General features: G+C 55.5%; 1 protein-coding gene across 7 annotated transcripts in view; it reads left to right on the top strand.

The window, feature by feature from the left end:
* The window catches only part of ZMIZ1 (zinc finger MIZ-type containing 1), a 240,283-nt gene that overhangs the window by 94,457 nt on the left and 132,668 nt on the right, over positions 1 to 13,158 (top strand). The gene's annotated exons all lie outside the window — the stretch shown is intronic.

Consider the following 13,158-nt stretch of genomic DNA (forward strand, 5'->3'; position numbering starts at 1 on the left):
GCCCAGCCAGCTCCCTCCTGGTCAGCTAGGGGGGTCCTCTGTGAGCAGCCAAGCCCAACTTGGCACAGTCATTTTTTTACTTCTGGCCTTGGCCTCCAAGCCCCAGCTCAGCTGTGTGTGAGAGTGTGTGTGTGTGAGTGTATGTGTGTGTGAATGTGTGTATGAGTATGTACATATGTGAGTGTATGTGTGTGTGCGTGTGTATGTATATGTGAGTGTATGTGTGTACATGTGTGTGTATATGTGAGTGTGTACGTGAGTGTGAGCAAGTGTGTGTGTATGTGTGTGTGTGCATGTGTGTGCGTGAGTGTGAGTGAGTGTGTGTGTCTGTATGTCTGGGCTGTCCCTGCAGGGTGAGGCAGTGGGTGGGTCTCTGCGTGTCTCCATCCCGTCTCCCTGTGGCTGGCTGTCCGCAGCTCTCCCTGCTCTCTCTCCTGCCCAGCTTCTGTCTTCTCACATCCCCAACGCTGCCTCCTGGGCAGCAGGCCTCCCTGACTGCAGCCTATCCCAGAGTCCCTGCACCTCCTCACCTCTGCTCTCCTCAGCGCCACTCCTTCCCAGGCCTCCCAGCTGCACCACGTCACCGCGTCACCTCCTCCTGTCATCCTCAGAGCTCTGCACAACACAGGCCTCCCTACCTGCTGCCTTCGTCTAAATCTGGCTGCAGCCACCATGCCACCCCCTCCCGCCCCCGCTCTTTCGCGGGTCTGAGGCAGCCCCACATTCCCAGCTGCTGGAGGCTGCACTCTGTATGTGGCCAGGTGGTGGGGGCAGGTGCCATCCCCTCCCCGTGGCCCTGCCGTGCTGGCCACCTCCTGGCTCAGCGAGTGCAGCCTGCTAGCCCACCCTGCGACTGCCCTGTACTGTCCTGGGCATGTTCTCCAGCAGGAGAACGAGAGGCGGCCTGTGCCCACTAACAAGGGGTGGTTGGAAACCTGGCATCTCCTCCAGCATTAATGAAATTCCTGCTATAATTAGAAGTGAGGTGTGCAGGAGCTGGCTGCCTGGTGGGAGCGTTTGTATGCTCATGAATAAATAAATTGTCCTCTCCTGAGGGGAGAGGAAGCTGGAGGGGTTAGGCCCAGAGGGTCTCAGTGGCCTGTGAGGTGCAGAGGCCCCACCTCTCACCTGGACGCCCTCGGGGAGCTCCCTAGATCCCCAGCCCTGGTCAGTCAGTCTTCCTGGAAGTGCCTGCTGCGTGCCCAGCCGACTCAGCCTGGCATTCGAAGCCGCCACCATCTGGCCCCAGCCTCCTTTCACAGCCACATCACACGCTAGCCTTCTGCCAGCGCCCTGGGCTGCAGCTCCACCGCGCCGCCCCCCGCCCCTGTTCATCACACCTTCCCACCCTGCACTCGCTCCTGAGCCTCCGAAGCCTTGCTCCGGCCACACCTGCACCCCCTGGAGGCCCCGCAGCCCTCCCTGGACACGCCTCCTAAATCCAGAACCTTCCCTCAACGCTCTTCATGCCCTTTAAAGTGTGCATCAGACTGCCCACCAGGCTATTTTTCATTTTGCATTGATTACATGTTGGGATGGTAATATATTGAATTCACAGGGCAGATATTTTACATTCCTTATCATACTAAGTTTTTGAAATCCAGTCACTGCAGTCTCCACTGCTTGCTGTATTGCACGGCGCGGGCTTGGAGAGTCCTGTTTCCTCACCTTGCAGGTGAAAAAGCTGAAGCCTGGGGAAGGAAATCCTGCAGGTGAGTTTGCAGAGCACGTGCTCTCTCTGTAGGCAAGGCCACCACTGCCCTGCAGGACAAATAAAAGGAACTGAGGCATTGGGCGCTTGTCCTAGAGAAAGACTGAGGCAGGCAGGATCATGGCTAGAACCCAGGCGACGAACCTGAAATGAATAGAGGAAAGGCGATGTGAGTGATTTAATTCCCCTGCCCCACCCATAATAGATTTCAGAGCTTGAGGCTGCCGCACACTTAATGCCCCCAAACAGCCCCAGACCAAGCAGCTGTCACAGTCTGGGCCACATACTGCCCAGTCCTGCCCTTCATCCCTCCCAACTTCCTGACAGCAGGCATACACCCTAGATGGAGCCAGGAGGATGAGAGCCCCGGCCCCTCCCAGGGAAGGTCACCCCTGCCCTCCAGCCCCTCCCACATCAGCCAGCAGAGTCTGGTGCCCAAAGGGTGTGTCCTGTTAAGCAGCCCCAGTCTCCAGCGAGTGGAGGATGCCTGCAGCAGGGATGGCTCCAAGGCCCGGAGGGAGAAGAGGGGGATTTACTCCACAGAGCCCGGCCCTACACCTGCTTGCGTAGAGGGTTTTCCCAAAGTGGGGTGTTTCTTAGGAGCCAGGCCAACAGCAGAACAGCCCCTCCAGAGCCCTCCACCCTCTGGAGCTGATTTTCCTCTTTGTTACCCACAAGTCCCCTCTGGCTGCACTTGGCTATACGCTCCATTTACAATCTACCTCGTTTGCCTGTGCTCAGGCAGTGTGGCGGGAGTCACGGAAGGTTCAGGTGCTCATCTCCCTCCACCACAGACAGGGCTGGTGCCACTACCAAGGCAGAGCTCCCTTGGGGGCCTATCTGTTCCCACCAGCAGGGGCTGTAGAGTTTGCGTGTACTGAGCCGACAACCCCTGACCTCTCTTTCCCCAGCCCATTCCCTCCTTCGTCTGCACACAGACACCCTGTGGCCTTTCCTTGTCTCTGCTTCTCCAAGCCAGCCATCCACTGGACCGTATACTCCTTGAAAGCTCAGAGCAGGTTGTGAACCATGTCCCCAGCACAGTCCCTGGCCAGTTCTGTGCTGAAGGGCAGCAGAAAGCCACAGGCACCCAAATTGTACACCCTCACCTTCCTCCAGGGATAACAATGAGGTGTTGTCTACCATCCTAGTTGCTTCTGTGCTCGTGGGCTGTGTTAAGGATTTGGAGCGGGGCACAGTGGCTCATGCCTATAATTCCAGCACAGATCATGAGGTCAGGAGTTCGAGACTCGTCTGGCTGACATAGTGAAACCCCATCTCCACTAAAAATACAAAAAAATTAGCCAGGTGTGGTGGCAGGCACCTGTAATCCCAGCTACTCAGGAGGCTGAGGCAGAGAACCACATGAACCCGGGAGGTGGAGATTGCAATGAGCCGAGATTGTGCCATTGCACTCCAGCCCGGGCGACAGTATGAGACTCCATCTCAAAAAAAAAAAAGAAGGATTCTGAGGTTGTGTGCAGACTCCACTGCCTTGGACACAGGCACGCTCTCAGCCCTGCTCCCTGCATATCAGGTCTGTTTGACTCATGCCTCAGCTCTGGGCTGTGGCAGTGCAAGAGGAGGGAAGAGGCAGGGGCCTCAGTGTGACCCCCACAGGTGTCCATCCACTCTGGCCACTGGGTGAGCTGGGCCTCAGAGAACCTTCCAGAGCCCCCAGGGAGCTGACTGGTTAATGGAGAGCAGGAGCTGTGTGGTCACTGAGCCTTCGGAAGCGTCTCCCTCACATCTGTCTCCCCCATCAGGTGCTTCTCACCCTTCCTCAGCCCCAGTTTGGGAAGTAGGAAGCTCGCAGCTGTTCTGGGACCTGCCACTGCTCCCCTGAGGCATCTTTAGGGACCTCTGTTGGGGCCTAGGGGAACGGCTCTGCTTCATAACCTCTGTGGAATGCTCCCGTGGTGCCACTTCCGTCTGGCCCACCCTCAGGTTGGTGGGACAGGCTGGCATGGGATGGCCCGGCAGTGACTCCCCCAGCTGCCGCCCACACACCTCCATGGCTGGAGAAGGCACCACAGTTTCACTCATGTAAATTCACTGTGATAAAGGATAAAGTACGATGTGTGGTCAAAGTGTGGGTTTCAGGGACGAACAGTTCTGGGTTCAAATCTCTGTTCTTCCACCTATCAGCCGGGTGAGTCTGGACAAGTTACTTCATTCTTGACTCCCCTGTTTCGTCGTCTGTAAAGTAGGGTGCAGTGCGCCCACTTGGCAGAATAAAGGGCAGTGACAGCTGCATGGCACCGGTCCGCTCTGTTAGCAGACCAGTGCCCTCAGGGAGATACCTCCTACCCCCCAGACAGGAGCATCCACTGGAAGTTCGCATTTGTTAGCTCTGGACCCAGTCACTTCCCTCTCCTGAGACACTGGACCCCCAGGACCTCTCTTGAGCCATCAAGTGGGAACTTCCAGGAGGATACTTTGAGATGGAGATGTCACGCTTCCCAGGCACACTACAGTCCCAGGCCATGTGGGACACCTGTTTAAATGTAGATCACAAGGCCCGTCTCCTGGAGTCTGATTCTTGCAGGTCTGGAGTTGGGCCTAGATCTCTGAATTTTTAACAGATGCTCCCAGAAAATAACCTGCGATCTGGACAATCTGGGACACACTGGTGCCTGCAAAGCGGAGCTGGCCTAGAGACCTGAACCCATAAACCAGGGGTTGAGATGAGCAGGGATCTTCCTGCTCTTAAAACCTCATGACAATCAGACATTCCCTGTTGTCCCCTCTACCAGGCTCCCTGGGGCAAATCTGTGGGTTTCCACCCCATTCCTTCTTAGCCACAGAGCCTTTCTGCTGCCAGCCCCAGAGCCCTGGGGTTAGAGAAGCTGTTCCCTGGGTGTCACGTGCCATTTACTGGCCATTCCCTTGCCTTCCAGGAGGCCCCACCTGCAGGCATCACTGGAGTCCGCTCATATCCGAGATCTTTCCTGTAAGCTGAGCTGGATCACTAACTGGTACCTACGGGGAGGTAGGGTGGAGGCCAGAGTGGGTGAGGGTGGTCCTGCAGCTCCTCTGAGGCCCCTGGGAGCCTTATTAGTTAACAGACATGAAAGCCCGCAGTGTTGGAACTGCAGGATGGGCCCGCAGAGCCCTGTCTTATTACAGATGGGGAAACTGAGGCGGGGGAAACGTGTGCCAGAATGATGTGAGCTCTGGGAGCTCTGTGTGGCTCACAGTCTGGTCTCTGGGCCACCCCATGCGACCCACCATGCCTCTCCTTGTGTGGTTCATTTAGGATGGGCAGCCCTGCCAGGCTTAAGCCCTCAACTTAAGCTGCTGAGCCCCTAGGAAAAGACAGAGCCATCTCAGGACAGGTCTGAGGGGCCGCCTGCTCCCTTCTTGGACCCCTACTGTCAGCCTAAATCCACAACCCCCTCCCAGCCCATGGGTCCTCTCACCGAAGCCAGGGCAGTCCCCATGGAAGCTTTCCAGGAATATCCATGCACAGGGCGGCGAGCTCCAGAAATGAAAAGGCTCTCACACTCCCTGCTTCCTCCGGTTTTCCACTCACTGCTGCTCAGGGGAGTTAACAAGCAGAAGTGAAAAAGCTGGCCCTGTCCTAATGAGACCTTGTTTGAGGCAGCTGGGTTTGGGCTAAGGCCACAGAAGGAATTCTTCACTGCCAGGCCTTCACTCCACCAGGGATGAGGCCCGGGCCTAGAACCCAGGGGCTGCTCTGGGCTGTTGCTCAGAGGATGCCAGGAGCCAGACCTCCCCTGACCACTGGCATCCTGCCTGCACAGCTAACCTTAAGTGTGGGGTCAGGGTGGGCAGCTTTGTCTCCTTCCCGGAGGGAGCCCCACTGGGTCCTTAGTTCACATCTGGCGCCTGGTACAGCACCGTCTCAGGCTTCTGCGCAAGTCAGCCCCTCTCTACTGCAGTCTCCATCTGCAGTCAGTAAGGCAGCTAAATACAGCTTGTGTAGGTCTGTGTTCAGCTCTTCAGATGGGAGCTCACCGTCTAGGCCACCATAGGCCACATGCAGGAACTGGATTTGTGATGCACCGTGTCCGCGGGGCCAGGGATGTGTTGAAATCAAAAGATTTTGTCTTTGCAAAGTGAGGAGCTGTGGAAGGCTTCCTGGAGGAGGCTGACTGGAATGGATTGACACTCAGAGAATTTCAAGAATTTCAGATGGGGCTAGGGGCTGGGACAGGTGATAGTGTTTGTACCAGAGCATCACTGGGCACACACCTGGCCCTGTCCTGGGACAGAGGCCCAGCAAGGATGGAGCCATGTTGTTGAGGCAGCCACAGGCTGAGACCTGGTACATCATAGGCCATATCCCTATGAAGTGGATGAGCATCACAGAGCACTGCTTTTTAAGTGTAGAAATGTAGTTTGGTACTCAATAAAGGCTGACTGAATGAAGGGTACATCAGGTACACTCAAGTATCTACAGAGCAACCGAGAGTTCAGGTCAGGAGGCAGCAGGGACAAGGAGCAGCTCAGCCTCGTTCATTCCTGGTTCAGGAACCCAGAGTAGTGCATGCCTGCTAGAGGCATCCTTTGGAGCCACATGTCGCCCTCCTAAGGTCACACTGACGGCTGACCAAGCAGGCCCATGGCAGGTGAGGACGCCCTGGGCCCAGCTGCAGAGCAGTGGCAGCCTCCCTGGGGAACATTTGTACCCAGCATCTGCTATATGCCCCAGATAGACCCACCCTCGCTGGATCCTCTAGGACAGGAGGAAAATGAGTTGCCTGTGGCATGTCCGTCACCGAAGGGCAGAGGACAGGCCAGCTACGGAGCCCCAAGATGGTCATGCTTACAATAGTAATAATAACAACAGCGTTGGCAGCCAGGGCATCATTTATTTGATTCCCAGTGACACCTTATGAAGTAGGGAACAGTATTATCTCCAATTTATGGATGAGGAAACTGAGGCAGAGGAAAGTTAGGAAAAAAGCCAAAGTCTCCAGGTGGCAGAACAGGATAGGAACTTAGGTCCTTGGACCCTAAACTCCAGCCTGGCCTTGGATTGGCCTGTCACTCAACTTAAGGAGCATCCCATCCAACCTTCACTGCTGTCATGTGGAATGTGAGGGCCACTGTTGCATCTTTTGACACAAAGGAGGAGGAGGACACGAACTCTCCAAAAAAAATCATTTCAAGTCTTCCATTATCAGACTTTACACAGGTCCTTCTCCTACCTTCCCAGCTCCGCGAGAAAGATGATCAGTGCCTGGAGAACGGGCCCTTCCCCCGAATTGGTCTTTTGTACAGAAGTAAATTCTCTGCCAGCCTTTGGTGCCTGGCAGTTTAATAATACAGGTGTTTAAACGGTAATGACTGAGGGCCCAGCCAGGAGAGGAGGCAGTGAGTCAGATGGGGGATTCAACAGGAATGAAAAGCACTTACTCTCAGTACAATATGCTTTTTCCAAATCTGCTGGCTGTGCACCAAGAATGAGCTGACCCAGGACACGCTGGGGCCTGGGCTGCTCAGGGCCTGCTTGGCACTATCAGGGAGGGAGGTGGCCCTGGCCTAGGGCAAGCTTGTCTAGCCCCCGACCCATGGGCTGAACGGGTGAACGGGGCTCAGGATGGCTTTGAATGTGTCCCAACACAAATTCGTAAACCTTCTTAAAACATGATTTTTTTTTTGCAAACTTTTTTTTTTTTTTTTTTTTTTTTTAAGCTCATCAGCTATTGTGAGTGTATTTTTTGTGTAACCCAAGACAATTACTTTTCCAGTGTGGCCCAGGGAAACCAAAAGATTGGATACCCCTGGCCTAGAGGCTCTGAGAGCAGATTAGGACCGAAGGTCCAAGGGCACCCTGGTTTCTCTGTTGCTAGGAAGCCCCTCAGGCCGTAGAGGACAGTGAGGGAGAGGACTTCTCCAGGAGTGTAATGAGGAAGAATTTAAAGAATATACCTTGATCAGCAGACAGAGCAAGTGACCCACCTAAGACTACCCAGCCAGGATTTAAGACCTAGCCTTTGCTGTTAATCACTGTTACCCTGCCAAGTATGTGTTACATGTTGGGGGAATTTTTTTTTTTTTTTTTTTTTTTTGAGACAGAGTTTCTCTCTGTCGCCCAGGCTGGAGTGCAGTGGTGCAATCTTGGCTTACTGCAACCTCTGCCTCCCGAGTTCAAGCAATTCTCCTGCCTCAGCCGCCTGAGTAGCTGGGATTACAGCCGCGCATCACCAAGCCCAGCTAATTTTTGTATTTTCAGTAGAGACGGGGTTTCATCATGTTGGTCAGGCTGGTTTCGAACTCCTGACCTTGTGATTCACCCACCTTGGCTTCCCAAAGTGCTGGGATTACAGATGTGAGCCACCGCGCCCAGCCACACCCGCCCAATTTTGTATTTTTTAGTAGGGACAGGGTTTGTTTCTCCATGTTGGTCAGGCTGGTCTTGAACTCCCAACCTCTGGTGACCTGCCTGCCTTGGCCTCCCAAAGTGTTGGGATTACAGGCATGAGCCACTGGCAATGTTAGGGAAATTTTAATGGTAGTTGTGTTAATTAGCACGTACCCCAGTTATTTTATATGTATTATCTAATTTAATCTTCATAAAAATCTGTTTCAAATATGAGTAAACTGTAGAACAGAGAAGCTAAGTGACATGCTCGTAGTCATACAGCCACTGGGAGATAGAATTAGAATTTGAACCTGGCTCCGTCTAACTTTCAAGCCTGAACCCTCAGCCAGACCCAGGCACAGAGCATCCACCCCAAGGGTCCGAGATCCCTGCCAACCAGAAAGATCAGGGAAGCTTCTCGAAGGGCATGTCACAGTTTGTTTCCAATGGAGCCAGTCTGTAAACTTCAGGTTCCCTGACCTCCCAAGGGCTCTTGCTCATCCTCAGATTGGAGCATGGGCCCCTTGCTGGGTGTTTGGAGGGTAAGGTGCATCGTGGGTGCATTCCTCAGATTCCGCTGGGATTGCTGAAGCGGCCAGCACAGTTGCACCCACCAGCTGTGGGGCACTCCTGCCCGTATTAGATTGCAGCTCAGAGCCCTTCCAGCATCACCCAGGACAGCTCTCTCAGCCAAGGTAGGGTCAGCCTCGGGGACACCGAGGACACACAACTCCCGCTGGAAGGGGCAGGGAAAGGCTGTGACCAACTGGACAGAACAGAGTTATCGAAGACAAAGGCACACCAAACCCTGGACTGCCAGTTGTTGGCTCCAGAGGGGTGAGAAGGAGGAGTGGCAGGTGGTGAGGCCGTGCTGGTAGATTGCGCCTCCATTTCATGGGCAGTGGGGAGCCAGTGAAGGTTTTGATCTCTAGAATGACTGTGCCGTTTCTCACTAGCTGTCATAGAAACCTAGCATGCCAGAGGACAGAGACCAGGTGCACTCGGGAGAGTGGCTCGGCCCTCTGGGTGCTGGCGGGGAAGGGATGGTCATGTTGGGAATCCCCTTTGTAGCTGAGATGTCGTTCTGCAAGTCTGGCCTTCACAATCCAAGCCAAGTTGGTGTGGGACATAGAAGAGTTCAAAGTGTTAGTTCAGAAATGCAGCTGAGGTGGGAAGGAGGAGTGCTCAGAAAACCCGCAGCACACACAGGACGCGGGCTGAGTGTAAAATTCTGGATGCCAGAGGCTGGGGGATTCAAAGGTCCAACAGTCCCACCCCCTTTGAATGGGAGAAACTGAGGACATAAGGGGCTTTGCCTGAAGAGGCCCAGCCCATTGCAGAGCAGGGCACAGCATCCTTAGGTGACACCTGGCTCCCCTGGGGGCTTTCCTCCTTCCATCGTGTGTCTTTGATCTTCCTCCCAGGCCTCTTCTCTGAGTATGAGCTGATGCTGAGGGTTGGAGCCAGCTAGGAAAGAGAAGAGCCAGTGTGTATCTTCCAGGGCAGCTCACCAGGCTTCAAAGGTGCAGAGCAAGGGGGTCCTTGCAGGAGCCAGTGGGGACTCAGTGGCCCATCTCAGACATTGATGTCACAGCAGCCAGATTGGGAGGGAGACCACTGGTGGCAGCAAGCCTTACCCCAATTCATAACCCGAAAGAAACCCCAAGCAGTCTGCCCAGGCGTGGGGCGGCTGCACCCAGGGTGTGCTCTGCCCACCAGTCTCTGTCCTGCCCCCTTCACGCTTCTCAGCAACCGCAGCTGCCCGCCTGCCGCTCGCTCTGGCTCTGCCTTGTTCTGTGTATGGGACTCCTCTCACGATCACCCCTTGCTCACCCATTTGGTCTGTCTGGCTTTGTCTCTCACTTGGATTTATCCTGCCCCAGGCAGCTGGGGTAAAGGTGCCCTTCCCGCAGGAGGCCTCCTCTCTGTCTCTGGGCTGGTCTGGTCTGGGCTCCACGTTGGAACTTGCTTGTCTCTGAGGACTTCTCTAGTATGTGTACTCTTTGTGTATGTGTGTGTGTGTGTGTGTGTGTGCGCGCGCGCGCGCGTACACACACATATACAGACCGGCATGTGTGTGTCCCTCCGCCTGGCCACCATACCCCTCACATACCTACCTCTCTGCTTCACCTTGGGCTGGGCTCAGGTTCCTCCCCGGTCCCCGTGGGCCAGCCAGCAGGAAGGCAGCCTGCAGGCAGAGTGTAGAGTATGGAGCCCACTCCTTGCAGGCAGCCCCCGCGCCCTCCCCGCCTGCAGGCCCTGTATTCCTGGCTGCAGCAGACCCTCTAGGCCTAGCCCATAGGACTCTCAGGAGCCGGTGTGAGTCTGGCCGTCACTGGCCCCTCTCACCACCGCGGCCTGGAGAGTGGCTCATGGTTGAGAGCAGGAATGGCCTGGATGGGAAGGGTGGAGAGGGGAGAGTTTGTGAATCAAACAAACAAACAAGGGATTATGTTCCCTGAAAATGTGCCCTTTGGCTGTTGCTAGAGCTCAGGGAGTCCCAGAAAGTGAGAAACGGGGCACAGGGAGGGCACTGTGCATCCTGGGCTGGGGCTGTGGAGGGGAGGGGCCAGCCACACAGACCACACGGGCTCCGGAGGCCTGACAGGCCAGGATGTGTCTCCTCTCTCTCGAAATGTCATCAATACATGGCTAGTGGGGAGAGCTCCCAGGCCTCTCCAAATCCACCATGTGAGCGGAGCCCCCTCCAGCCACCACTGCTCAGTCAGTTAGCAGATTTTTATTTAGCACCTATGATGGACCAGCGCTCTTCTGAGTATTTGGGATACCTCTGAGCAGGAGACCAGGTGTCTGTGTCATGGAGCTGACAGTCTGGCAGGGAGGAGAGAGGCATAGATCTTAGAGGTCTGAGGCCTTCCTGACAGTCCAACCCAGTCGCCCTTCTGATTGTGCTACTGGAACCCCGAGACTCGGGGAGGTAGGAGTCAGCCCTCCATCCTCCTGGTCCCAAGACACCGTCCATCGGCATAACATTCAGTGCACACGGGCTGAGTGAACACCCCTCCTGCAAGCATTGCTCAGTTTTTACCAGGAATTTCCCAGAAGCACCTGGGGATAGGAGGGGCTGGCAGGCCCTGCTTGATAGCAAGGCTTTTGGAGTTTGCAGGGCCTGGCCTGTGAGAGGCGTGCAGTGGAGGTGAGCTGTGATCACTGTCATCAGTGGGGGATGGGACAGTCTCCTTTGGCCAGGGGACTCCGTTGGGAATCTGCCAATCTGGGTTAAGGTCAGACTTTCTTCACTGATAATCTGGTGGCATTGGGAAGTCCCTTTTCTCTGTGGGCCTCAGTTTCCCCATCTGCTCAGTAGGAAGGTAGACTGGCTGATGTGAGCGCCAGGAGGCCGGGGATTGGAGTTTGTGCCATTGCGTCTCTGGTGCATCCGCTGCTAACAAAACGGTATAAACTGTGCTGCGCACTGTGAACGAGGCCCCTCCAGGATCCCACAGGAGGCCCTCTGGGTCCTGGGGCCCCACCCGGCCCACCTTGGTTCCCAGCTGCAGCAGGACCTGGGCCTGCTCTCCCCACACAGCCAGGCCAGGGAAGCGTGGATCTGCTCGCAGCGCCTGGCAGGGACCTGTAAATTGAAAACATGATGTTTCCTGTTGGGGCTGGACTCAGTGTGGCCTTGGAAAGCTGGCCTCGCTCTCAGGAAGCCCTGCTCCCCACAGCACCGCCACAAAAACAGTGGAAAAGTGAAGCCTTTTCAAGTCTGTTTCCACCGTAAACAGGGGAGGAAAGCTGGCCTGGCCTCCTGGAGCGGTTCAGGCCAGACCCCTCGGCCCTGTCCTTGGAGGCACCTCAGCTGCCTCTCTGCCCCAGACAGCACCCCTCTAACTGGAGAAGCCCTGTGCCCTCAGTTGACAAAGGCTTACAGGGTGAGTTCAGGCACACCCAGACCATTCGTCCTGGTATCCTCACTGCGAGGTGGGAAGGGTGTGGGGAGATGGGCAGAGCACAGAGAGGCACTGGACTTGCCCAACACGCAGCACCAAGGGAAGACGGACCCGGCCTTCTGCCCCCAAGTGTCCTCACAGGGCCTGGGACACTTGGAGGCTCTTGTGTGTGGCCCTGGGTACCTAAGCAGAGCTGCTGCCTAACCCAGTATGAGTTTGACTTTGTCCTGTAAATGGAGACTCTTGCACATTTAGTGGCCGTGATTTATTTTAAACTTTAATACTGCCCTTTTTTTTCTTGTTGTAAAGTATATGCATGCTTGCTGCAGAAAGTCTGGAAGTCAGAGAAATGAAGGCAGAAAAACAGCACTGCCCTGTAATCCTCCCACCCAGAGGCCGTCCCGGTTGTCATTTTAGTGGACTTCTTTCTGGCCCCCTTATAATTTTCTTTGCTTCTCTTTTGGACTTAAGTCATGAGGAGGCTTCAGGCCATCCAGGGCTCCTATTAGACATGCTTCTTAATGGCCACGTGGAAGGACCTTAGGAGGGGCCGGGGCAGTATCCTCTTCACAGTCAGCTTGCTGCTGGCCTGGGCCGGGTGTGACACGGTGCCGCTGGGGACCCTGGGGAGATGCCCTGACTCTGCGGCATAATTCACGGTAAGGGCAGCTCGGCCTGGCCCCTCATGCTAGGGGTGTCCCGGAAGTCCCAGTGTCTCTTAACTCTGTGACTCTGGCATGCCTGTCCCATCTCCCCATCTGTGAAATGAGCAGTTGGGCCCCATTTGAGTGCTCATGGCCCCCCTCAACCTGCCACCACAGCGCTGCCTGCTGAGAACCTGCAGGTGTGGTCACACATTCCCTTACTCAGTTGGTCCGTAAACAGAGTGCCTACTGTGTGTTGGTGAGTGACGCCCACCGGAAGCGCTGTCCTCGTCACTCTCCCCACCATTGCCCCGCCTATGCTCCTGCCCCTTTTAATCCGCAAGCCCATCCAGCCTCCCTCCTCCCAGACCCCTCACCAGTTGGGGCTGGAGCCCAGCTGAGTGGAGGTGGAGGGGGCCCCAGAAGAAGCCAGCTTCAGCCCCTTCTGCCCTGCTGACATCCTTGGTGGCCCCAAGACAGCTTAATGGAGGACAGATTAAGGTTGTCTGCTCCTGGTGGGTTCATGTCTTCACTTTTCAGGCCCTGCTCTGAGTT

Source organism: Saimiri boliviensis, chromosome 12 (genome assembly GCF_048565385.1).
Source record: "Saimiri boliviensis isolate mSaiBol1 chromosome 12, mSaiBol1.pri, whole genome shotgun sequence".
NCBI lineage: Eukaryota > Metazoa > Chordata > Mammalia > Primates > Cebidae > Saimiri > Saimiri boliviensis.